The following is a 24,596-nucleotide window of genomic DNA, read 5'->3' on the forward strand; positions in this document are numbered from 1 at the left end:
TAAATATAATTTAGCTTTAAATACTCTGTCCCTGACAGCTATGCTGCATTACCTTGCCCTATCCATGTGCTAACAGTATGTTCACAGTCAGTGGGAGCACTTCATATTGTAGCTTGTCAAGGAACAGTGACATGATGATTTATCTGAGCCTTCCTGTGCTTCTTCCTGGACTTTGACTACCTTCATTATCGGCCTCCTTTATTATTCATCTAAAGAAAGTGAGAAAGAGTGACTGAGTAATCACTGAAAGGTGATAAATTCCCAGAGCAATTTTTCAGAAGGTCTAATGAAGCCCAAGCACCAGTCAGATCAGCAATTTGGCACACAGGTGGCTCCAGGGTGCAGCTCAGCCCCCCTTGAAAACTCTGGAAAGACTCTGGAAACTAGATGATGCCCTAAATGAACAAAGGTTGTTGTTCCACAGACTGAGTGACATTGAGTATTCCCAAAAGGTTTTTTTTCCTTAATATTATTATTATTAGATTAGAATCAGTTCTTAAATCACTAAATTGTGTGGAAACTTCCCATTCCAGAAGTAAGCAAACATTCAAGAGTATATATATTTTACTTAGCAGCTACCACAGAAAAATATACAAAGTGGGAATCTGTTAAATGCAAAACCTAACTGGATATAAAAATGTATTCCCCTGACAGGTCTGTTTCTCTAATAAAATTTCATTAAAGAGGGCACCATTGTTTTATGGAATATTCTGTGGATTAGTATATAAAATTTAAGGCCATTTAATGTATCTCAAAAAGTCCAGTTTTGCATTGTACTTTAATTTTTCATCAGCATAAGTTTCTCTTGAATAATTCTCTGTAAAAAGGCTTCATTTTGCTTCAGTTCTTGTAAAATACTTTTTTTGATCAGGTTTATTACCTCTGAGTTCATTTGTATTTATCAAATCCAAATAGGACACTAAAGTTATAGTTTATTAATTAAGAATTGAATGGATTCTTGGGACTTGATTCTTATAAATCAGAAGTTTAGGACAACACTGGTAGGGTCCAAAAAGGTCCAAAAGGGTGACATCTGAGAGGTATTTTTTGCATTTCGTGAAATGTCTTTGTTGTTTCCTTACTTTTGCCTGGTGCACTGGTGATGATGACAGAAAAACTGGAGCAGACCATGCCACAATGAAAGGAAAACAAAAAGAATAAGACTCAGAAAAGCCAAGGTGCTTTAACTTCATGTTTTCTGCAGTCACCCAACCCAAAACCTGAACACAAGGAGGAACCTGGAGCTCTGAACGTGCATGTTATAATGGTATCTGCAGAAAGGCCAAAAAAAATAGGTGAGTGAGAAATGTTTCCTGGTTTGGTCTGAGATGATGCTGCTCTGCCAGACTATGAAGGGTCTGAATCAGCCAGGCCCTTTTTATGTTAAATATAGTTTACTATATGTAATGACTTATATATATATATTATATGTATAGGGAAATTAATGAATGTGGAAATATGTGTCTACCATATAGATTTATGTGTGTATTAGACACATGTGCAAATGCATAGTTGCAGGAATTAGGACTGAGTAGAATAGTTCTGGAAGCCAGGAACCGGTTTCCAGGCTTCATTCTTATCCTGGTTGATGCATCATTTAAAATAAGTTTAAACAGACAACAGAAAACCTAAGTGCTTCAATTGTCTCTGTGCACTCTGTCAGATTATAATTTAGCAAAAGAGTGTGCAGGACTGAATATGACTGGCACATCTCAGGGACAATGGAGGGGACACAAAATTATATGTCCACTTTAGAAAAGCTCAATTTCACCTGAGAAATAAAGACTTGTAGTGCAAATGTTCTTCTGGCCTGAAAAATCTCTGCCAACATTTAGAATAAAAGTGAGACAAACATTTCACACAGTCAGAACAACTTATGTTTGAAACAGTTTTTCTAGGACAGACCCTCCATCCTTTGATTCAAGACTGAAGGTCTTCTCAGAGTATGCCTGAGCTCACATATGGGTGACACAACTGATCCAGGTCTGACTTCAGTAATTTTTAACAGCGTTCTTTGTAACATACCATACAATGTGGTCACCTCTTCAGATCTTGAAGGAGTGAACCAGAAAGATAAATGCAATATCTTTCAGGATACTTAGATAGAAGGCCTCTGTGGCAGACCTCTTCACTCACAAGGGGAAAGAGTTTAAAACATCATCAGAAAAAAAGGGGACTGATTCACCCAATGTAATGTTTCAAAATTCTTATGTTAGCACAACACTGAGCAAAGCTGCCAAATTTAAAATTTAAGTTAGTTTATTAAATAACTTGGCAATATTTCAGACAATATACCTGTCCTCTTTTTTCTCTTTTTTTGTTATGGGAGTTTGAGATCACTGTTTGCTTCGTTTGACCTTTGGCCTGTCTAGGTTCCAGTTAACTCTGATGGAGAAATGCTAATGTGCTCCAGCTTAGCCTGACTCACCCAGAGATTTGGGGAATTTTCACAGAAGTGGTTTGTTTCCCATACAAACGGAAAAGGCTGATTGTGGAAGGGGAAAGTGAAACCTCCGCACGGCTTCCACACGGTGCTGTCAAATAAATTATCGTTCCTGTCCCAGGAGGGGAATTTGGTGTGCAGACCTGTGAGCGCAACTGGTGCCCATCAATGCAAACAGAGGGATGTGGGGGAGCTATGACTTGCCTGCTGTGGGCCTTAACCAAATATTCTCCTCATTTTCCCACCACATCCCCAATGGTGCCCTGGTATTCTTAACAGTTGTGATGTTCTCAGCCTCTGCTTGCCTTATAGCATTAAATGGCTCAACGACATTCTACATTAATAGGTACCTTTGTGAAGAATGCAGGGTGTAATTTTTGCTCTGCAAGGAATATTATACGTGTAGGCTGGCATGCACACAGGCATATGAGTGTCTCAAAACACTCTTCCACACTCCCCTTCCTACATGAGAGGGCAATAAGCCAGTATAAGCATATGTCTGCTGTATATATGGCTTTAATGAGAAGAGGAGACAGTGTAGATCAGCCATGTTATAGCTGGTGAGGATGTCAATTCTTCCAGCCGGGGCAGCATTCCAAACCTGAGACTTGTGCGTTGTAGTAGCAAAATATCAAAACCCCTCTCACATCATGTCATGGAACACGATGCTACTTTTGCCCTCTACTTGATCATTAAACACAAAATAAGTGGCACAAATGCTTCCATCAGTCCTGTAAATACTCTGCATACCTGTTTTAATCGCACATATCATTGCAGTGGCAGCAATTTGCATGCATTGTAATCTCATGCTGACTTAGTTCTAGTGTTAGCCACTGATTCACTAATTTATTTAGTAGAAATAGACTTCAGATCCATGACGAGCTCTGCCAAATTTCAGAAGCCCTAAAAATCAAACAGTGAAAGAGTGAATTTTATCTTACACACAAAACAGGTTATGAAAATTTTCACACCCACAACCTCAGTAATGCAGTCAGTTCCCTCGTGTGACTCTACTCCCTGATTTCCTGTGGGGAAATAGTAAACCAGCAAATCTTAAGCTCAGCTTGTGACAAGATACTCTGAGTCTCTCAACTAGGATTCTTTTGCCCTGTAAAAAAATTGGTTATGTGTCCTATACAGTGTTGACAACATACAAATGCTTTCTGATTACCTGTCAATAAGATACTGTAGCAGTAATAGCACTTGAAGAGGTCAAAAGCAGTGTTTCTGAGACTTATAAATATTGTGGTATTTTTGTCATTATTGGACTTTAAGTTTTGTGAAGACAGTTCCTCTATTAAAGCAGCAATAAGCCTCCATCAACAACAACTGAATGACACTGTCAAGTCTTTCATTCACATAGTTGAACTGATGCTCTTACACAGCCAACTCATTGTACCGCTGTCAATCTGTCACTTGGAAATGACACTACAAGTGCTACTTGTATCAGTGACTGAACTCAAAAGCAAAGTCAGCCACAGACTGCTTCTACAGGAAAATTCATTAAGATTGTCGCATGGAATACCAAGTATGCTATGTTCAGGCTCTTTTTTCCATTGATTAGTTCCAAATTTGCTTTAAATACATTCTGAGAAGAAAGCAGCAGAATTAGACCCTGATTCAGCAAAAATCGAAGCATGTGGCTTTCTTCCACTCCATCAGTAACACCACTAAAGAAATGATCAACTGTTTGCTGAATTTGTTTTGCTTTGATGAAGCCATATCTGTGCAACAAAATCTAGTCTGCTGCACTAAGGGGAGATAGTATGTAGATTTTATCCATAAAAGATGAGTTATAAATTGTGATCCCTTTTTCTACTGTGAGCTACAGTATGACTCCTAGCTTAACCACAGAGCAGAAGAACATCAAACTGCCCAAAGAAATTAAGCTGGCAGAGCCACAACCATTATCTTCAAGCCCAGTTTGAAAGTGGGCAATTTTCTGAGTTCACATTTCTCCTACGCAAAATGGGATCTCTTGACTCTGTTTGTTTCTATTCTTCTCATGCAAACCCACAGTCCAGGACAACTAGACATGATCTTCTTTGGGGAAACACAACAAAGACAACAGTCAAAGATATCCTCTAGTAGGATATCCATAATTTTCAGTGACTTTAGCTCTCACAAGTCAGGAAAATTGATGTTTGCCACCACAACGTTATTTACTCTTTTTCTGCACTACTTAGAATCACAGAATGGTTTGGGTTGTAAAGACCCTTAAAGATTATCCAGTTCCAACTCCCCTTTCACTAGACCAGGTTACTCAAAGCCCCATCCAGCCTGGCCTTCAACACTTCCAGGGATGGGGCATCCACAGCTTCTCTGGGTAACCTATGCCTGAGCCTTACCACCCTCACAGTAAAGAATTTATTCATATCATCTAATCTAAACCTGTCCTCTGTTAGTTTAAAGCCATTCCTCTTTGTCCTATCACTACAGGCCCTTGTTAAAGGTCCCTCTTCAACTCTCTTGTAGCCCTTTTAGGTACTGAAAGGGGTGCTGTAAATTCACCCCTGAGCCTTCTCTTCTCCAGGTTGAACAGCTCAAAATCTCACAACCTATCTTCATAGGAGAGACACTTCTTTGCCTTCACCCCATGTTTGTCATGTCTAGAAGGGATTGCTACCTCCTCTATCTCAGGTTTACACAAAACTTAAAGGACATTCAGTTCATAACTTCCCTTTCACTTAACTGTTGAAATTCAGAATGAAATAATATCAATGACACTTTGGAATGCAAAGTAAGTCCCTAATGTCAAATAATAATCTGGGCTCCTTGTAGATCAGTGGAGAGAAAGAGACTCTAATACCTAACTGAAAAAAACCTGAGTAAAGGCATGAATGCTCCTGCAGAACTTCCGAAACATCTATGTAAAATCCAGACCTCACTGCAGAGGCTAAACTTATATTAACTTCAGCAGCGCCAAGACTTAACCCTCAGTTTTAAGTTCCAGCAGGGTGGAAAGCCAACTTTGGAGAAAGTGATCGGACTAGGAAAAAGGAGAAACTTCGGGGGTGCAATAACAATTAAAATGAATAATAAATTTCAACTGAAGTAGAACTGGGAAAAAACGTCAATGCTGACAGTGCTGTTTCGGCTGGAATTAGACTCTACTTGTTTTATGAAGAATATTTTAGCAGAAAATAAGCAATTTATCAGTGTCTCTTCTGGAACTGTTTCCATATTTATCCACAGACAAAGTTTGCCTCCTTTTCTTACATGTTTTTTTAAATTTTTTGCTTCTTTTTTGCCTTCTACTCACTAACATTTTTCCAAGTTGCTCAGCTTGGTTCTCCACTCTCTCCATAGTATGAAAGCTTTATTGTTCCCTGTGAATGCTCCATCACTTACCCCTCCTAGCTCCACTTTGGCACAAATGGCCTCTTTTGAGCTTCTGTGTGAAGACCACCTGCAGCAGACCTTGAAATGACTAACATGGAGGTAGGCTGAGATCAGCTTAAACTCAAGTTTCTAATGTACTCTACAACTCTTGCTGTTTCCTACTCCCCAAAACTACTTCATTTCCTACACTGACTGCTAAAGCAATAGTCCTTAAAGAGGGAGCAATGATTTACAGTGACTCTTCTTAATACATGAACATTAATTTTATTTATTGTACCAAGTATCGAATTTACTAGAGACATAGTCCATGATTGGCATTTTGAAGGAAATATGGTAAATTACTCAAATCTATGGATATAGCTGTAGAGATTTATAGAACATTGCCTTCAGTAGTTAGAACATAGTATATGACTAGTGCTGAGGTCATGTCCAATGTTCATTTTGCTCATTTACTTTTGAAGGTGGAGTTGAAATAGTTGCCAATTCACAATATAAAAGGGATTTTTTGATAATAATATATTGAAAAGTAGATATGTAAAGGTAGACTAAATGATAAATTTAATTTAATAGCAAACAGAAATTATTTGTGACTTTTAACTCCTTGAAAATTGCATTTTAAAAATACCTACTGACCTATGAAGACTCAGTATTACTCAAAGGATACATTACTTGTCTAGTCCCTCTCCTGGTAGAGAGTGGCAAAAGGGACAACTCACAGTAGCTAAGTACGGTGGCTGATGATATTTACAGGGTCAGTAACGGTAGCTCAGTTCTCCAGCTATTCTCTTAATCAGGTAAGAGATACATCGAAATCAACTAAATTGCTCAGGATTAACAATAAGGTGATTTTGTGCACAATCAGTCCCAATAGAAAAATTCCTTGTAGTTCATTGTGCAGCTAAGTAGATAAGAAAAACCTGCAGTTGCCAAACATCCCAGACTCCTAACAGCCAGACACAGGCACAAAGGCACGTGCTGGGGAAATGAAATTAGCAAGTGGTGTCATTTGTTTTAGCATATGATCACATCTGACATGCATGAGCTTGTGTCTCATGTGTTTTCTTGTTGGTGCTGGAAAAAGAAAAATGTGAAGCCATTTAGGAATGTTTCTGAATGTGATGCTTTCCTTTTTCCCCATTCTCTCTTTTTCTTTTCTTTCAGTAAAAACACCGGAGATGTTTAAAACCCCTAAATCATACAAGGCATATTTTTAATATCTTGTACTAGGGATAACCTTTTTAATAGTACTGGAAATCCCCATATAGCATATATAGGTGTATCCAGATGGATTGCTTCCATATGAAGGCATTTTCTTTTGCCATTTTTCATTCTATTGTATGTAGCTGTAACTTATGCTTTTTATAACGAAGGGCTACTCTTAATAACCTTGTATTTATTTTATTTTATTTTTTTTAGAAAGAGCAGATGTGATGAAGTGAATGAGAGCTATTGGTTTAATAAAGCACAGTCATCTTCTCTCAGATGTTACAATAAACCAGATTAGATAGACTTTTAATGATAAAGCTCCAATGTTACCTCTGCAGTTGATAAATCGTCTGAAATTTCATTTTCTCTGTTCTGCGTACCTTGCATACATGACTGTGTTTAACTGTTTAGAATCTATCATTGTAACAACATGAAAGCAAAGAAACCCAGGATCTCAAAATAGCTCATTATACAAATGATGATTCCTACCTGATAGGGAGAAGTGAAAGGTGACAAATCCTTCCCTCTCAATTAAATTCCCTTCATGAGAGCCTTTAGTATGTTTCTGACCATCTTGTCAGTCAAGCAATAACAGAAAATTCAGTGTCATTATGGAAAAAAAGACATTAAAATATTTTTAGTGGTGGAGAGAGAGGATATGTGAATATACTTCAAAGAGAGGGTCTTGTTTTCCTTTTATTCCCTCAGTATTTCCATGAAACCTAAGGCAATGACATCACAACAAAACAAGGTTGCCAAGATATACTATACAAAAACATGTTTTCACATGGTTACATTTTCTGCAAATTATAGTTCTTGGAATATAAATCAGAATAATTGTTTAAATCAGAGTGACTGTTGAAACAGATTTACAGAGATCAAATCAAAAATGTAATAATTCTTGTGGTTTCACTAATGCTCAGAGCACCAAATACTTCTGAAAATTTTGGTTGTCAGTTATATATAGTGTTTACATTAACATGCTGCTTGAACAGAGAAAATATATATTTTAAGATGAAAATGTGAATCCAGGGTTACAAGAATGTTTCTGAAACAGCTAAGTCATCTTGTTTCAAGTAAAACCAGATGTTTGCTTAAAGTGAAAGGCAATCATTTCTTTTAATTATGTTCACTGGTTAGGCCACCAGGAATATCCATATGTGCACACAATGATCCGATTAAAATCAAAGACCTTACGATGGAGAAAGCAATCAACAACTGAAAGACCACCAAATGACATGTGAGGCACTGACCTGGTTTCCACTACCTCTGTTCACTCATTTTCACTCAGCAAGTTGAGCAGGAGAGACTGCTGGAGTCCACTGAGGTCCCCTGGGAGTGTCATGTCCCTGGGACCTGGAGGTATCTTTGGGAGCAATGGCCTCCTAAACGGTTGCTCCAAATTGATGAACCTGGTCTAGACACATTTCTCAACTCAGCACAGGGTCAATACCTGCAAAAACATTCTGTATGCAGTAAGGAAACAGCTGCAATGCTCTTCTTTGGTCATTTCAGGATGTGTGGCCTTGTGGTGAGTCTAGTGGAAGAGAGAAAAATGTGGAAACTCACAAAGTGTTTTGCATGAATACTTCACCAGAAGAGAAGGGGATGGCCAAATGGACCAAACAAGTAGATTTTCATGTCCTCCTGAAATCCTGCCACATGACTGTGCTTGGCAGAGCCCAAAACATTACCGTGAGGTTTCTTAAATAACCCATAACTATAACAGCTCTTCATGTCCCAGACATTTCAAATGCACTTACCACTGGAATTTTTATCATTGACTGATGGCTTCGAAACTATACAACACTTTTTGTAGTTTGAAATTTCTATTCAAAACTTTGTTGGTCATGTATATAAGGATCTATTCTTAGCCCTCCTGTGAAGAAATACCAAAAGCTCTGGCCTGTGGCAGGAGATGCACCTTCTTGCTATTTACAGAGCAAAAAATGATCTCCTGGAAACTGGCACCTACCCCCAGTAGGGGGTACCTCCTCAGCTCCTCTGCGATCCTATCAGCAGACAAGGACAGCTCTACAATCACCTATTTCAATGACAATTGTGTTTATGAAAAAGAAATTAGAAAAAAAAAAGAAGGGAAGAAAACTTTGCTCAGTAAAAGATATTCTCTGGTCACGTGCATTTGTCAGAAATTCTGGCATTAATCAGGTGATTAAAAGTATTTACAAAAAAAAAGGATAAAACATATGGCTCCAGTGAAACTACTAGGATTTTTAACCCTAATTTCAATGAGCCAAAGAAACAACCTTTTCTATTTTCCCCTGTTACTTCTGTCATGGTGGGGTATTTTATTGTACACGTTCAGGTTCTGTGGTGAAGGTGTTATCTTCTGTTTGTGCATGATCTTGGCTCAACTGCTATATTGTTTTGCTTTTGTTTTCTGGTCCACCAATACCTCTCACCCAAGAAGAGATCGTTTTACTTCCATCCTCACTGCTCTGCACAACAACCTTTCTCTCACCCAAGCCTTACACTCAGCCTTGGGTTAAGTTCAGCCTCTACAGTGTTTTTCGATAAAGATGGATATGTATACATAACACCTGTATCCATGGCAACTTCATTTTGGTATGTGAGTCCTGTAGAGTCTTTTAAATGTTCCCCTTTCACATGGCTTCACTTAACTGTCAGTGTGCTCACAGGGCCCTCTGTGCATTGCCTCCAGTTCCTTAAAGCTCCTCTCATTGTTTTGACTAATAAGCAGTTACATTAAAACTTCGGGCCAGGATATTTAGAGGGAAAAATCCTGCAGACCCTGCAAATTTAGTAGCAGGCACTTGATTTTTGTTGATTAGCTTGTAGATATGTTGCCAGAAATATTTTCTTCAAGGCATACTCCTGTCTTGAAATACAACATCTTAACCAGCTTTCAACACAAGACAGGAACCAAAACGAGTTAGCATTGGAGCAGATAACCTCCAAGAACTCCTGGCACTGCTCTATGGAAAGTAGATGGCAATAATTTTGATATAAAAGAGTAGCAGGCAGGCTAATTTGTAACCCAGCAGGATCTCAAAATATGTCCAAAATATTATTTATTACTACAAGTTATAAAATAGAGTTAAGGCAGATTTTATTGTTTACTTATCCAAGCCATAAAATATACAAGTACAGGAAATATAAACAACAGCAAAACAATCTGCGCAAAGGCAAGCTTTCAGCTAGCCTAATCATCTCTAAATTCTAATTATTATCTCATGATGGATGGCTGCTGGAGTACACAAAGGACGATACCAAATCCAGTTCCCTGTTCCACACAGACCACCCCTATGGAGGACACTTCCATTCAACTGTATTATCACATATTCTGCCTTGACAGAAAATTTAATTTTCTCATCACCATTTGGTGAGTCTTTTTCTGGAAAAGGGCGTACTGCCTGCCTTGCTCTGGACTTGCTTTTGCAGATAGATTGTTCTTTTCCACTGTGGATGAAGGAACAGTCAAGAATGCGTCCCTTCCTTATTGTGCTGGCCTGGGTGAGTTTTTCTAGTCTAGTTTTTATAACCTTTCCATCACTAAATTCTACTCATTTACCAGTGGCATGTTAAGTGATACAAGCAATATCTGTTACATATATACTGTGAGTTCCTACTCATTGTCATTTATTACTCTCCTTTTCCCCACTGCTTCGGAAGCAGCATATCCTTCTGTGCATACCTCTTTCCATGTCACACCAGTAAGTGTCCTATGGCTAATCTGCAGGCGGCTTAGGAAAAGGATATAAAATCACAGGATAACATAAAAAAGGGTCACAGATTATATTACTAACACATTTAATATATCCACATGCCCACACAAGGTCCACATATTCACCATTACAGGCATGTACATTTCTGGTTTTAAATCCTCCAATGACTGGGACTCTGCAACCTCTCCTGAAAATTTATTCCATTCCTCAACTGTGGGAATTTTTTCCTAATATATAATAAAATTGTTGCTCTTTGTAAGTTAAACTGGTTACATCTTGTTCTATGCACCATGGCTGTGAAGAGCGGGTTATCCTACTTTCCTGTATTGTAAAGACTCCTGAAAAACAAACATTGGTTTTTGAAACCTCCTGACTAACCAGGCTAGATTCAGAATTCATTAAGAATGACTTAATTAACAGAATGAACACCATATGACTGACTTGAGCAATCTGAACTAATCATCCTATTTCAAACTAGGTTTTAAAAAAACATTTCTAGAACTTGCAGACAGATTGTATATTGGATGGAAACATCTTTGTAAAATATCAGAAGTTTGCAAAATGAATTCATTTTTACAACTATTTTATGAACTTGGAAAAAGTGAAGTTTAAATGAGAAAAGTTCAATATTTGTCTTTTCCTCTCCTAGTCCTCATTTCATTTAGCCAGAAAATGAACTTAGTGTTTAACAAAAGTATGTTTTATATCAAGTAATATTTAATTACTATGTTTGTTTAATAGAGATTAATAATTAAGCAGCCTGAAATGTAATCACTAGTTTATAGATAAGAGAAAAACATTTAAAAGGATCTTAAGTAAACTACAAAAACGTGGGCTAATCTTACGAACAAACGCAAATCCATAATCCTGTTTAGGCCATGGTCTGCTGGTAATGCATTTGCAATTAAAGTACTCTGTGATTTATGGAAGTCAGAAAGGAAATTATTCAGGAACATTTGCACTGTATACTTACAACAAGCTCCCCCTCTCCCGAAGGACAGGACTTTGCCATGGCTCAGTTCAGAAGATCTTTGACTTGTTTTGCAAAATGTTTGCTTGACTTCTTCAACTTCGTCTGTTAAATATGCTGGGCTCAGTTAAGATAACTGGCACACAGGGTTACACAAGGCTTGTAATTACAGCATCAATTCTTATAAGATAATTTCTAACAAATGGAGGAGTCTATTTTTATTTTATTTTCATATTCGTTGAGGAAAATATTCAGACTAAATAATTTCCCTTGTCATCTAGAACTCAGTGTACCAATAAATATAATTATGAACTCTTTTCATTTTTAAAATTTCAGACTATTTCAGTCTATTCTAGTTATTACAATATCTATTCAGGATACTAATATTAGTGGCAATGATAAAAATGAAAAAATTTTCACAAAGAAAATTCTAAAATTATTTAATTTTAAAATCTTCATGAATATTTAAGTTATTTTGAAAAAGCAAACGTTAAAAGCTGCAATATTGAGATCATTTTAATGGAATACGTAGGTTATAGGAAAAATAATTCATGAAACTGAGCAAAATATTTGTGAATTTTCTTTAACCATGTTTATCCATCAGAAATCCCCATGGGACAAAAATGCAATAATATAAGGTAAGGAAAAAAACAACTTGCAATCATGAATACAAGTTGCTCTCAACTTGTTGATCTTGCCTTAGTCAAAATTTTCTTATAGGAAAGCCAGGAATGAACAAGAAACTTATTGGTATTGAGGAACAAGGTGTGGTTCAAGGTTTCTGTCAAAGCAAGCCCCTGATTCTGTGATATTACCTGTACTTTTTGTCTCTACAGTTAAAGGAATCCTTTGTGGAGATACCAGTAGCAGAGCTGCTTGAAAACACTTCCAGCATTAACCTTGGTCTGGGAGACGCTGTAGCCGGTTGTAGTTGGCTTCCCACCAAACCCCATAGACTACAAAAGAAAAGCTCCCAGAAGAGAGAGAAGAAAAAAAACGAAATAGCAAAAGCTATATAATATCTATCTATATATATTTTACATATATTACAGATATACAATTAAGGTGCTATGTACATATGAACACAGGAACCCCAAATCACTCCCAAGAGGGAAAGAGGGGAAGGGAAAAGGGGAAAAAGGACAAAAAGGGACAAAAAGGGACAAAAGCAAAACAGGTATCCACAATTGAAAAAAATGGTAAGTAACAAAATAAAGAACTAGCAAAATCTCAGCACTTCCCTTGAGAAAAGCGGGACAGCCAGACACGGCCCAGCACTCTCCCCTCACGCATGGCAAACAGCAGCCGCTGCAGGCCTCAGCTCCAGATAAGCAAGGCCGAGACAGGGACCCACCATTCCCAAACCTTGCTGGAAGAAGAGAGAGAGAGGTCTCTCTGATCGTCTTTATTTATACCTCACTTTACGTAAAGGAATAGCATGGAATACTTCCTTGGTCACTTCCCTAGTTCCTTCCTGGTTACAAGCTGGTCTCCAGGAAGGTCTAGACTGAAACTATTACAGACACAAATGATTTTACAATTGAAAAATTAACTAACTGACCTTGGGAAAAAAAATGGAAACAAAAAAATAGGATTCCATGCCACTTTTCGTGTTAAAGAAATGAGAAGTCATCATCCTCCATGAAGCTTTTGCTGCTTATTGTTAAGTACAAGTAAGCATTTTAAAGGACTAGGGTAACTGATGGCCGTGATACAATTGGAATCTGAAATAATTGCACTTTTAAACTTCATCAATATAGTGAACGTACGAGATCCACAAATTGATGGTACTTCCAGTCTATCTGATCTTCACGATGCCATTGGGAAAACTGACTACTAACAAATACCAAAGGCATTTGAAAATCAGTGGCAAATCAGCTATGTTCAGTGGCAAAAACCTACACCAAATGAGATTCTCACTCATCTTTCCTTTTAAAAGCTGTAAACACAGTTATTTCATAAAAAATAGCTGTCTGTACTCTATCACCTGCAGCAGACTCTTAGAACTTGGAGAAACCGCATACATTGTGATTGCCCCTCCTGACTGGGGCAGCCCAGGCTATACACACCCTGATGGATTCAAGGTGTGGAGATTGCAGGTAGAGATAAGAATCTGAAGGAAGTAATCCTCCACATGCTCCCCATCCCTCCAAGCATCAGCTCCAGAGAAAGTCTGGAATTTGGGTAAGACAAAAAGGTGTGTGTTGGTGGAACTACCACCATCAATATCACAGTTGCACATGCCCTGGACTTGAAAATGGCAGCATTATAATAATTTTTGAGGAATTTCTGGTATTTCCCACATTAAGGGGAGTCAATCCTACTTGGGATAGGGAATGTGAGTGCAGGCAAGTGTTTTATTTGGCCCACAGTCATGTTATTTTGTCATATTAGATAGTACAAAATAATTCTTTACTGTGAGGGTGGTGAGGCACTGGAATATGTTGCCCAGATAATCTGTAGATTCCTCACTCTTGGAAGTGTTCAAGGTCATGGTGCTTTGAGCAATGTGGTCTAGGGGAAGTTGTCCCTGTCCATGGCAGGGGGACTGGAACTGGATGATCTTTAACGTCACTTTCAACTCAAACCATTCTGTGATTCTGCATTTCCCAACTTGCCTATAAATTTGAACTTGTTTACCAAATTCAACCATATTTGTTGGGGGAACAGAAAATTTGTATATAGCAAGTTCCTAAGTGATTTGGAAAATAAACTGGATTAAGAGAAGACCAAAGGTTATTGTCCCTACAGTCGGAAAAGCTGCTGAGTCTGCACAGTGACATTACTGGGCACCAGATAAATCATTCAGAAAGATTCTGAAGAAAGGCTTATTCAGGTCTGGTCTTCATGGGAATGATTTGCACTTGTTTTTGTTTATTGGTTGCTTGCTCAGCATCATCTGAGGGAGTTGGATGCTTATATTATTTCTCACTTAATGGTGAAATATTTTTTCTGAAACAAGACCCTAAAGAAATGTCTCAGATTCTCCAGAAAATGAGTTTCTGGTAGAATTATATCCAGCTGACTGGCATTATTTTCTCACCAATGCACACCCCCTTTGTCCCCAACAAATTTGTTTAGAGTCAAATAAGAAACAACATTTTCTCTTAAGGGAAACAGAAGAGAAATCCCATTTTCCTTTTTGTACCATGCACTTATCTCTTAAGTGCTCTTAGATATAACATTTGAACTTTTAAAAAATTAACTTAATAAAGTTGCATTTTTTTTCTCTTTAAGTTTACAGAACTCTACATGCAGAAATGCGATCACCCCAATTTGCAGCCTTAGGAGAAATACTATGCTGTAGGTTTCTAAAACCTGTCCAATACTATTTATGTAAGAAAATTCCCATTTCTACAATGAGCATTGAAGATGGAGTACTAGACCATTTCACATCAAAAAATTTCTGAAGGATGCACATGCTGCTGGATGTCTGTGAACAGCATTTCTTGTCTGAACAATGTACATGGAACCTTTACCTTGCTTTTCAATCCTTCTGGAATTCTGATGAAATCCTGAAAAGTAAACATTTGTTTCCCAAAGGAAGTAGCTGAATTGCAACAAATTCACTCTTTGCTGAAATCAGGTTATGAAGTCAGACAGTAGATACTACATACTACTGAATCAAAGCTCTTTCTGTTATTTCTGTTTTTCTGTGATATCTTTCTAGGTGAGCTACACTTACAATCAGGAGAGGATGCAGAAAATTCTGTGGTAATATAGATTTCATTCTAAGAATCATGTTATCAACACCAACACGTTGCAAGTTCAGAGCACTCCAATTCCTAAAATTTAAATATACATATTTGTCATCAATTTGAAAGAAATGCAAGAAGTTCCTTGCCATTAAAAGTATCTTTCCATTACTTTCATTTTCATCTTACCTGACTTATACATTATTTAATAACAATTAATAGACAAAGTTATTCGATAAAAACTTGAATCCAGTTTAGGAGCTTTTCCTTTGCAGAAAATGTAACAGTAAATGCATTGTCAACTTATGGAATGTAGTACTTCAGCATTTTCATGTAATTCAATTGAAAAAATATTTCCTCTAATTATCTAATTTTGAAAATCTCTTGGAACTTGAGGAAAAAATAATTTTATTATCTCCTTCTTTTTAGGTCTGGGATGTTTCTTCTACCATACGTTTTGCTGTATTGTGCAATTTATAAAAGTACAGCTTGCTGGAAACAGAGTTTTTTCCAAATTTGCACCATGTGCAATATAAGCTGCCATTTCACTGGGTGTCTTGAATATACAGGCTCTGTTACTCTTCCATTGCAGTAGTAGATGTTTGTCTCCAATTTCAGGGTATCTCTGTAGTTTGAGGCATATACAACTGTATGAAATAATAAGGCCCTTCCCAACCCTGTCTGTATGTGTCCTCACAACTGAAAGAGAAACACATTACAGGGAATACAAGAATCTTTTATCCTACCAGAGTGCTCCAAGATTTCTGTAAGTCCCAGCCAATACATATGACTCTGTCACAAGAAGATAATCTACAGGAGTGACCTTGGATAACAACACAACACAGCTCCACAGCCTCCACAACACAGGGGGCTGATATTGCTTAACAATTTTAGCGAGAAGAAAGGAATTCCACTTAAACATTGTGCAAGAATAATTGTTACAGTCCTTCTCCTCTCCCGCTTTCTTACATTTCACAGCCCAATATGTGCATTTGATTCATTGTTGTGTAGACCTCTTCAAAAAAACCCTTACAACAGTTTTTACTGATACATAAGGCACCATCTCCCCTTTCCTTATGGAAGGAGCACCCTCTTTCTTTCAGGAACTCACATTGTGACCCAAGCAGTTACCCTTTTGTTACATACCTAGAAGATATTTCAACCCATGAAAATCCGTAACTGATACTGAGATGCAAACGTCAGTCATTATCACTGCTTCTGCTGTTTCCTTTGGCTCTTATGTGGTCTTGGGCTCAGGCTCTGTGACTCAAGCAGACAGGTTTAGTCCTTTAGAAAATGTATGAAATAAAATAATCATTAAATACTGAAGTATTGAGTACTGGATATATAACTAAAGCAAACTGCTATTCATTTAGAATTATTCTGGAAATATAATTCAAGCCTATCTTTTGATATTTCACAGGCAGAAGAATTTATATCTGCATACAGTATGTGATGAAGTCTAGGATCCTTTGATTTTAAAGTATTCTGCAGCTTTTTTTTTTTTTTTTGCATGTGAGTATTTACTACAAATGGTTAAAACCCTGCTTATTAGATTTAGTTTCAGGTGAGTTCTGCAGAAACTGATTTGGTGCTCTTCTGAACAACCCCTTGGTATTCTTCTCTGACTCCATCTCATTGTTCTTCATGGATCTTTGCACTGTGGATGTCAAAATAAAGCCCCAGGTTGGTTTGCACCAAATCTGAGGAGCTATTGATGAATTAGTCCACATTAAGGGTCTGCTTGCAGCTGTTTATTGTCCATAATTTTTCATCCTTTTTAAAGAAATTACCTTCTTTTTCACCTGCTTGAAATAATTTTTTGGGATCTATTGCTTAGGCAGATTACTTCTGTTTAATGTTATGCTGATTCCATGTCCTCTCCATCTTAATGAAAAAACATCAACAAAAATTAAAATACATAACACTGACCTTTTTCTCTTATCATCAATGTAATATGTTGCTGTAATGTTATTGCTATGTCAAAGTATTTTGAAATCTATTTTCAAATTAAATTCAATTAAATTCTTCAAATTTTTATCATGAATCAGGTTGACTAATACAAATTCCACACTTTTGTCTAAAATCAGCACCCCCCTGACAACCCTGTAATCACTAGCATCATTATATTTATTCCTTTTGGGTTCAGTTGTGGCACTGTCTTTCTTCCAACAGTCTGACATTTCCAAAATCTTGAAATACTCACTGAAAGAGAATGCTGTGGATTCTACAGTCTTCCCTGGGCAGCTATTTTTAAACTCTCAAACGGAAAAAATCTGGATCTAACACTGATTGTTATTTAAGAACATTGATTATTATTAGACAAAAATATTTTATATCATTTATTATCTACCTTTTTCATTCCATTAATAATAAAAATAATCATTAAACATATTTCTCTTTGTATGTATTGTTATTTACTGTTCTAAAAGTGGTCAATAACCCTGTTCATTTTATTTTTGTTCCCCCAAAAGTGCTTTCTTCATATTGTCCTTAACACTAACAGCCAGATTTCCTCTTTACAGTGTCAGATTTCCACAGCTTCCAACATAAAAAAAGTCAACCAAATCCACATTATGAATTGTTTTCTCGCTACACCTGTTACAGATATAGGTATAGTTACTGTTGCTTTCATTGGTAAGTGTTTTGGTTCTTTTAAACAAGCTTTTCAGTTGTGGGATTACTCCATTTAGGGTTTGAAGTAAACAGTTTTTAATTACCATTCACATTTTTCTGATTAAATTTTTCCTCCCAGATGATTTGATTGGTAATTGCTTTCAGCTTTGTGAAACCGATCTTTTTCAAAGCACCCAGGGAATGCACACCCGTGCACACACGCACAGGCACACACGCTGCAGACATTAATACGTGTGTGTGTGTGTGTGTGTGTGAGCCTTTAGGAGTGCGTGCGGGTGTGTGTCCATGTGTGCATTGTGCAGCCGTGCACAGATGGTTAGGATTTGTTATGTTTATTCAAAGCAACTACAGTCAACTCACAAACACTTGAGCTGAACCACAAGCATTTGGAAATTCTTCCGCTAACTTAGTGTCTAAGGCAGAGTTGCCCTGCACCGTATGCAACGCATTCTGACTTAGGCAATCAACATGCACAATATTTTTAAATTCTTGGGACAGTCAGTTCTGGCAGCATGTCACCACCAGCCAGCATTTCCCAGACTCCTGAAGTCCCCCAAAAGGAATCCTTCTTCTTTCCCTAGTCACTGAAGATTAGTGTTGCTTCTTCAATTTGGTCGTAGTGACCAACACTGACAATAATTTAGAAATAAATTAAAATCACAATATGAAAGACAGCATAGCAGAATATAAATGCAAACTACAGATCTTTCCAATATTGAATTATAATCACATTAACATTAAATAAGATTGTCAGAAAATATCGAAGAAATTTAAAATAAATACATCTCTCTTATTCAGATAGGGTAATTTAGCATTAGTGGTACCTGATTTTCCTATATGTAGTGAAACAGACCTTTTTATTTTTGATGAACTTGGAAGAGAAGGGTTAGGCTCATTGCTACTGTTTATTACATTACTTTCTCTCCAGCTGTACATGAGAGTACCTCAGCAGTTACCCAAAATCTGTTTTATAACTCAGGGAAAGACTGCATTGCCTAAACTGAAAGATTCGGTGCCATTTTAGGCCCTGAGCTCTGTCCTACTTGGCCTTCACCTGAATCTGCAGAAGAGAGCAGAGTCTTCCCTGAAGTCCTGAGTATCCCAGCTCCACTCAGATATTTTTGGTAATTCAAGGCATCTCAAATGCCCCTGGTTGCCCATGTTTAGGCAACAGAATCCCACTTGTAGATTCTAACTTTAGCGTGGGTGGACATGATTTCCTTCTAGGTAGGTTGGCCATCTGCTAAGAATTGTCAAGGTAAACATAAGTTTCACATTTAATGATTTAATTTTTATTTATTATTTATTAGTTGTGTTTACACTCCTTTATTATTGATATGATCATGTATTTTCTGCACTTCATACCAGTGCCATGTATAAATTCGTACCTTATCTGTACCAATTCTCATTTTCTTACCGGTTCTCATGTTTCACATTTTAAGTAAAACTCTGATCTTAGTTTTTCTGATGCAAACATTTACATTGTTCTAGGGGCCTTACTGTCTGCCTTCCCTTCTTCTGTCAGCACAGTGCTTCCTAACTGGTTTCACTTGAAATTCCCAAGAACTCCCAGTTCTCCAGAAGTTCTCCAGAAATTCTGCAGTGTCTGACATACAGCCTTCTTTCTTGACCAGAAGTAATCCAATGCTTCATTAAAATGCAAGAGCCTTGCAAAGACTGGAAAAGGGTTGGACAAGACTTTCAATTCTCCATCCCATGGAAGAGCAGGGTATTTTTCACATTGGCTACACTGAGACCTGAAAACCTGGGAGTACCTTCAGCAAGGTCTCTGGTTCTGCACTCTCTTCCTGCTTGTGTTCAGACCATGAGCATATGAGCCTTTTTCCCAGAACTGTAGAGAATGCTGCCCGATCCTGATGGTTCCAATTTGACAAAGATAAATTCTTATAACTGTCTCATTTGGTTGCCTGTTCGTCAGTTCTTCTTTCTTGAATACTAAATAATAATGAGTAAATAAAAATAATAATAATAATAATAATAATAAATAAATTCTCCATAATATATCAGAACCTCTTTAATGCCTAATTAGGACATGATTAAAATACTTTTGAACCCATGATTAGTCTCTGTAGTATAACTAGCACTGGTTCTCTCAAAACTGAAATCTTTTCATTTTGCACAGCCAAGAGGGTGAACTGAGGACCACAATTGCACATCAGAGGAACCACATATATGTCAGACATGCTTTTGCCTCACTGAGATTTTGAAATAAAACTTTTTTAAAGGACCGTATCTTCATAGATATTATTTAAAGGACCATGACTGCATAGATACTAGTTTGCCCAGTGGAAAATGTAGCCATGTTAATCAGACGTTTTCAGTATAATCTTCTTGGTGAGGGGCAAGCTAAAAATTAGTAATGTCACTTAAATGTGCTGTCTTGCGATCACTCAGTAGTCATTAGAAAAAGATGAAGGAATCTCCAGGGAGGTTTCATTCCACTCGTTTCAGGATGGAATTAAACAACATTCTGATGTGTCTGTTTCCCTACAGGGAGCATGTAGCTGTACATGTCAGACACTCAGCACTCAGACAACTGAACTTAACTTTTCCACATTAAAGCGAGAAATCCCTTTTTTCTGTGTATCATTATTAATGACCATAAAAAACATTATATGTAGCCTCTGTTAAGGCCTTGTTTTATAACAGCCCTTAGGACATTATCTGCAGATTATGCTGACAGATTAATCACACAGAGTTAGGTAAATTTATGGCACTTCATATCACAACTCCAACTTTACAAATATGAAAAAAAGAATAATTAATATGTTTTAATCTTGTATTTGAACACAGTTTTCATTTTGGGCTCTTAAGTTACTCTAATGTTTTAAAACCCAAATAGTAATCCAGGATGTATTTACCATAATGATTGTGTAGCAGCTCATGTAGTGGTTAAAATTAACTGTGTCAAAGATTAAGCTATTACATAAAAGCATGCAAATGCAATGGTGACAGGCACATTACATGACCTCAAACAGACCTGTGTTGGTTGGGTCAGTGCACACATTGGGGTCTTGAACTAGAGCTTCTAGGAGCTGCTGATACACAAGTAGAACTTCTTGCCATCAGCACTGACAAGAACACTCAGTCAGCTAAAGTCTCCACAGGGGACTACTGCACTATTCTTGAAAGCAAAACTGTCTGAAGGCTCCCGGTCTCTGAAGCTAAGCTTTATCAGAACACAAAACACTAACCTATGTTTGAGCACTAACCTATGTTGAGTACCTTTTGGCCCTGATATTGGATGAGGGTTCTGTGAGCTGCTCTAGCATTATCATCCTCCTCATCATCAACCATGCTGCTGGTTTTTGAAAACGTGTCCCACAATGCACTTGAAAATCAATATGGACTCTGTGAAAGGAGTTAAACATGTCCCTGACATCCATGAACATTATTCCCCCTGAAACCTGTGGGAGTTATGTGTGCGTCTGAGGGCAGAGTTCGGACCATAAAGTTTAAGTATAAGCATCTGGGCACAATTTTCTCCAGTGAGCAGGATTCCAAGTTTCTGTAACATCTGCTATGGGAACTACAAGTACTTTATATTAATGTTTTAGACTGTGTTAGCTATAATCACCTTTTTTAATGGGAAAAAATGTAGTCATCTCCACCTGGTGATTCCAGTGATGCAGACACCTGTCTGCTATGAATTGGACTGAGACCATCACCACATTTCACACAAGCAGTTGAAGAGCTATGAGATGATAATGGCCTAAGGTTATAATTTGCAAGTGACCCATGCCTGCTGGGCTTTTTCCAGCAGACATCGTCAGATAAGCATTTGTTTCTCTGTAGGGACTCAGCTAGTTATATCACTTCATATTTTTGCAAACTGTTTGGCTAAGAGATAACAAATGCGTGTGAACATAGGAAAGAATCCTTCAGCAGTGCTGTGTGCACAGCCTATGCTGTAGAAACTATTCTTATTCTTTTAATTGGTTCCCTACTTATGCATGTAAATAAATAGCTACTAATAGTTTAATGTTTCCCAATACCATCAGTAGTCTTCTTAGCTGTGGTTTCTTGATGTTTGTTGTCAATCCTGATTAAGGAGAAGTAATTGACTACATTTTATACTTAAAGCTAATTTTTCCCATCTATCTAATTAAGGCAATAGTGAAAAGAAGCAGAGTCACATAGCCCACACTCAGGTGTATGTTACCTTTCATAGGCTATTATTGATACTTGAGTCAGTCAGATTAAAAGTACCTGGAATAAAGCCGCACCATCACTTTTTTACTACAGTTGTGAAATATCATTATAATAAAAGATAAGCTGTAGTTGAACTCTAGATGGAGTTATAAAGAGCTAGGTATGTACCCAGATACACTTTAGCTAAAAATAAATCCTGCAAGAATCTGTTTATTGGAGGATGAATATTTTACCTCTCCTGCTCCTATGCTAAATTTAGTTTCAAAACTGTCCAAAGGACAATATTTTCAGCTGCACTTTTTAATGCTTTCTTACCACCTGGCTTGTGGATATGAATTAAAGCAAAAATAAAATTTAGTGGCAAACTTTACCCATGGTCTCCCATTTTTTTCTGCTATACTCTGTTGGCAATTCTCATGCCATTTCTTTTGAAAAGGAAGAATATATTTTGGAAAACTGACAGTGACTTAGTCTATTTCAGTACAAAAGTAAATACAGCCCTAAATCTTTGATGCAGTCCCAGGCTGTACCCTGGTCAGATGTAAGCATCAAGAGGTTTCTGAATTTATAAAGACAGATGTATGGATAGATACCTGTCCTGTATGTATTAACAGAATCCATATGACAGAAGAATGAATTTTTAGGTGGAAGAATGGATTGATATCCTGGCATCCTTTAAAAAAAACACATGGAAATCTTTTTACCACCAGTAAAGGAGAAACCACTGAGCAACTTTCATCTCCCCTGAATGAACCTCAGTATGAACCTCCTGGTGTTAAAATCAACCTCCCACAGAATAGTGGTGTGCGAGGCTACACCACATCTCTGTGAAACCCCAGGGAGAATCTCCTCTGCACTTGTAACTCCCAGGTGGCAGCACCTCAGTGCAGTTTTGCCTTGTTGGATGACCATGAATTAATTGTTGGAGATTTTTAACCAAGCACCACGTGTCTGTTAAGTTGTAAACCAAGTAACAGAAGTACTTATTTGCCTCTGAGTCAGGGGTTAGTAGGCAAGATACCAATATAACTAAGAAAGGTTGGTTTACTAAAGCCAACTTAAAGTCAATATGGGAGTATAATTTTCCTTTGCTTGTGACTTTATTTCCACTGATTCCAGCTCCAAGCATTGAGATGGACTGATGAAAGCGTGTTTTTACTGGATAAGCAGGTAGGGGACTCACGGACAGAAAAAAAATCCCATAGAACTTTTATTTTTACCATACTTAAGTTGTTGCTAAGGAGTAGATTTTCTTCCATGTAAAATAAAATGAACTTGAATAGACTGAAATTCTCCAGCTTAAACTGCATGTTATTAATACTGGCTTGGAAAAGTCCTATTCTCTGGCATCTTCAAGCAGTATGCCTTCAAAAGGAAAATTTAATAGGTTGCTTCTTACCACAAGAATGGAGCATAAGCGGTATTGCCGGTCAACAGCTTTAAACTCTTCAGTTGTTTGGATATGAACAGCTTTCAAGAACCTTTCTGGATTCACCAGTGTTGTGGGAACCTTCCACTTACACTTGGCTTGGGAAGTGTGAATTCTTATTTTGCAAAGAGCCTGGGGATCTTGCCAAAGTTAATATTCTGGGGTCCATATGTGTTAAGTGATCGGCAATTCTGGAACACAGCATCAGGCAATCAAATGGGGGAAGCCTCTCAGAGACACTTCAACCAAGGAAAGGAATTTGGATTTTCTCAGGAATAACTTTAAAGCAGAGAAATGTCCAAGAACAGATTATTTGAAATTTGGAAAAATTAAGACAAGAATTTCTGTCCACGCTGTGTGCATCACAGGATGTCTTGGGGGGCAATTTTCTGTGTTCCTGTAAGGGACAAGCACTTCCCTTTACACTGACTGTGTAAAATGTAGTGTCACTGCACTCAGGATTGTACCCTCTGAGACAATAATAGAACACATTTTCTGCTAAAACTTTTCTACACTCATTAGAATGACTATGTGTGAGCCAGTGCAAGAATGATGAGAGTGATAAAGCACCAAATATTTATAAATTGTATTTGCCCGTTCATTACAAATCAAGAATGTAAATCATTGCTGTATACTTTTAATGTTACACCAGAATCTGGCTAGCACTGAAAAACACAAACAACCCCTTATCTTTTCCCTTTCACATTTTTCTACGAAAGCTTTAGATGTTACTTCATACCTTCATTCAAGGGCCTTCATTCAAGGGCCTATAGGTAGGAGAAATTAATCCAGCCTACAGCATACTTATAATAACTCTGATGACTACCCTCAAAATAAGACTTAAATGATTCTACCACATTTACAAATCAGGTGGAATGAGGTGTTCTGCACTTCAAGAATGATATTGAGGTGCTGGAGCGAGTCCAGAGAAGGGCTGGTGAAGGGTCTAGAGAATAAGTCATATGAGGAGCAGCTGAGGGAGCTGGGAGTGCTT

At 37.5% G+C, this 24,596-nt stretch overlaps 2 long non-coding RNA genes across 2 annotated transcripts; both read right to left on the minus strand.

Annotated features, from left to right (window-relative positions):
* Nucleotides 1–3,088: 3,088 nt before the first annotated feature.
* On the minus strand, nt 3,089–9,823 carry LOC113970895. The gene is made up of 3 exons (XR_003535370.1): nt 8,245–9,823; nt 7,481–7,564; nt 3,089–3,346 (listed from the first exon to the last, which is right to left on the minus strand). It is a non-coding gene; the product is annotated as an uncharacterized LOC113970895 (long non-coding RNA).
* Nucleotides 9,824–10,618: 795 nt separating this feature from the next.
* Nucleotides 10,619–12,649, minus strand: LOC113970896. The gene is made up of 3 exons (XR_003535371.1): nt 12,484–12,649; nt 11,672–11,773; nt 10,619–10,716 (listed from the first exon to the last, which is right to left on the minus strand). It is a non-coding gene; the product is annotated as an uncharacterized LOC113970896 (long non-coding RNA).
* Between the last annotated feature and the right edge of the window lie 11,947 nt (nt 12,650–24,596).

The sequence above is a fragment of the Neopelma chrysocephalum genome, unplaced genomic scaffold (genome assembly GCF_003984885.1).
Source record: "Neopelma chrysocephalum unplaced genomic scaffold, ASM398488v2 Primary Assembly neopelma1_80b, whole genome shotgun sequence".
Taxonomy (NCBI): domain Eukaryota; kingdom Metazoa; phylum Chordata; class Aves; order Passeriformes; family Pipridae; genus Neopelma; species Neopelma chrysocephalum.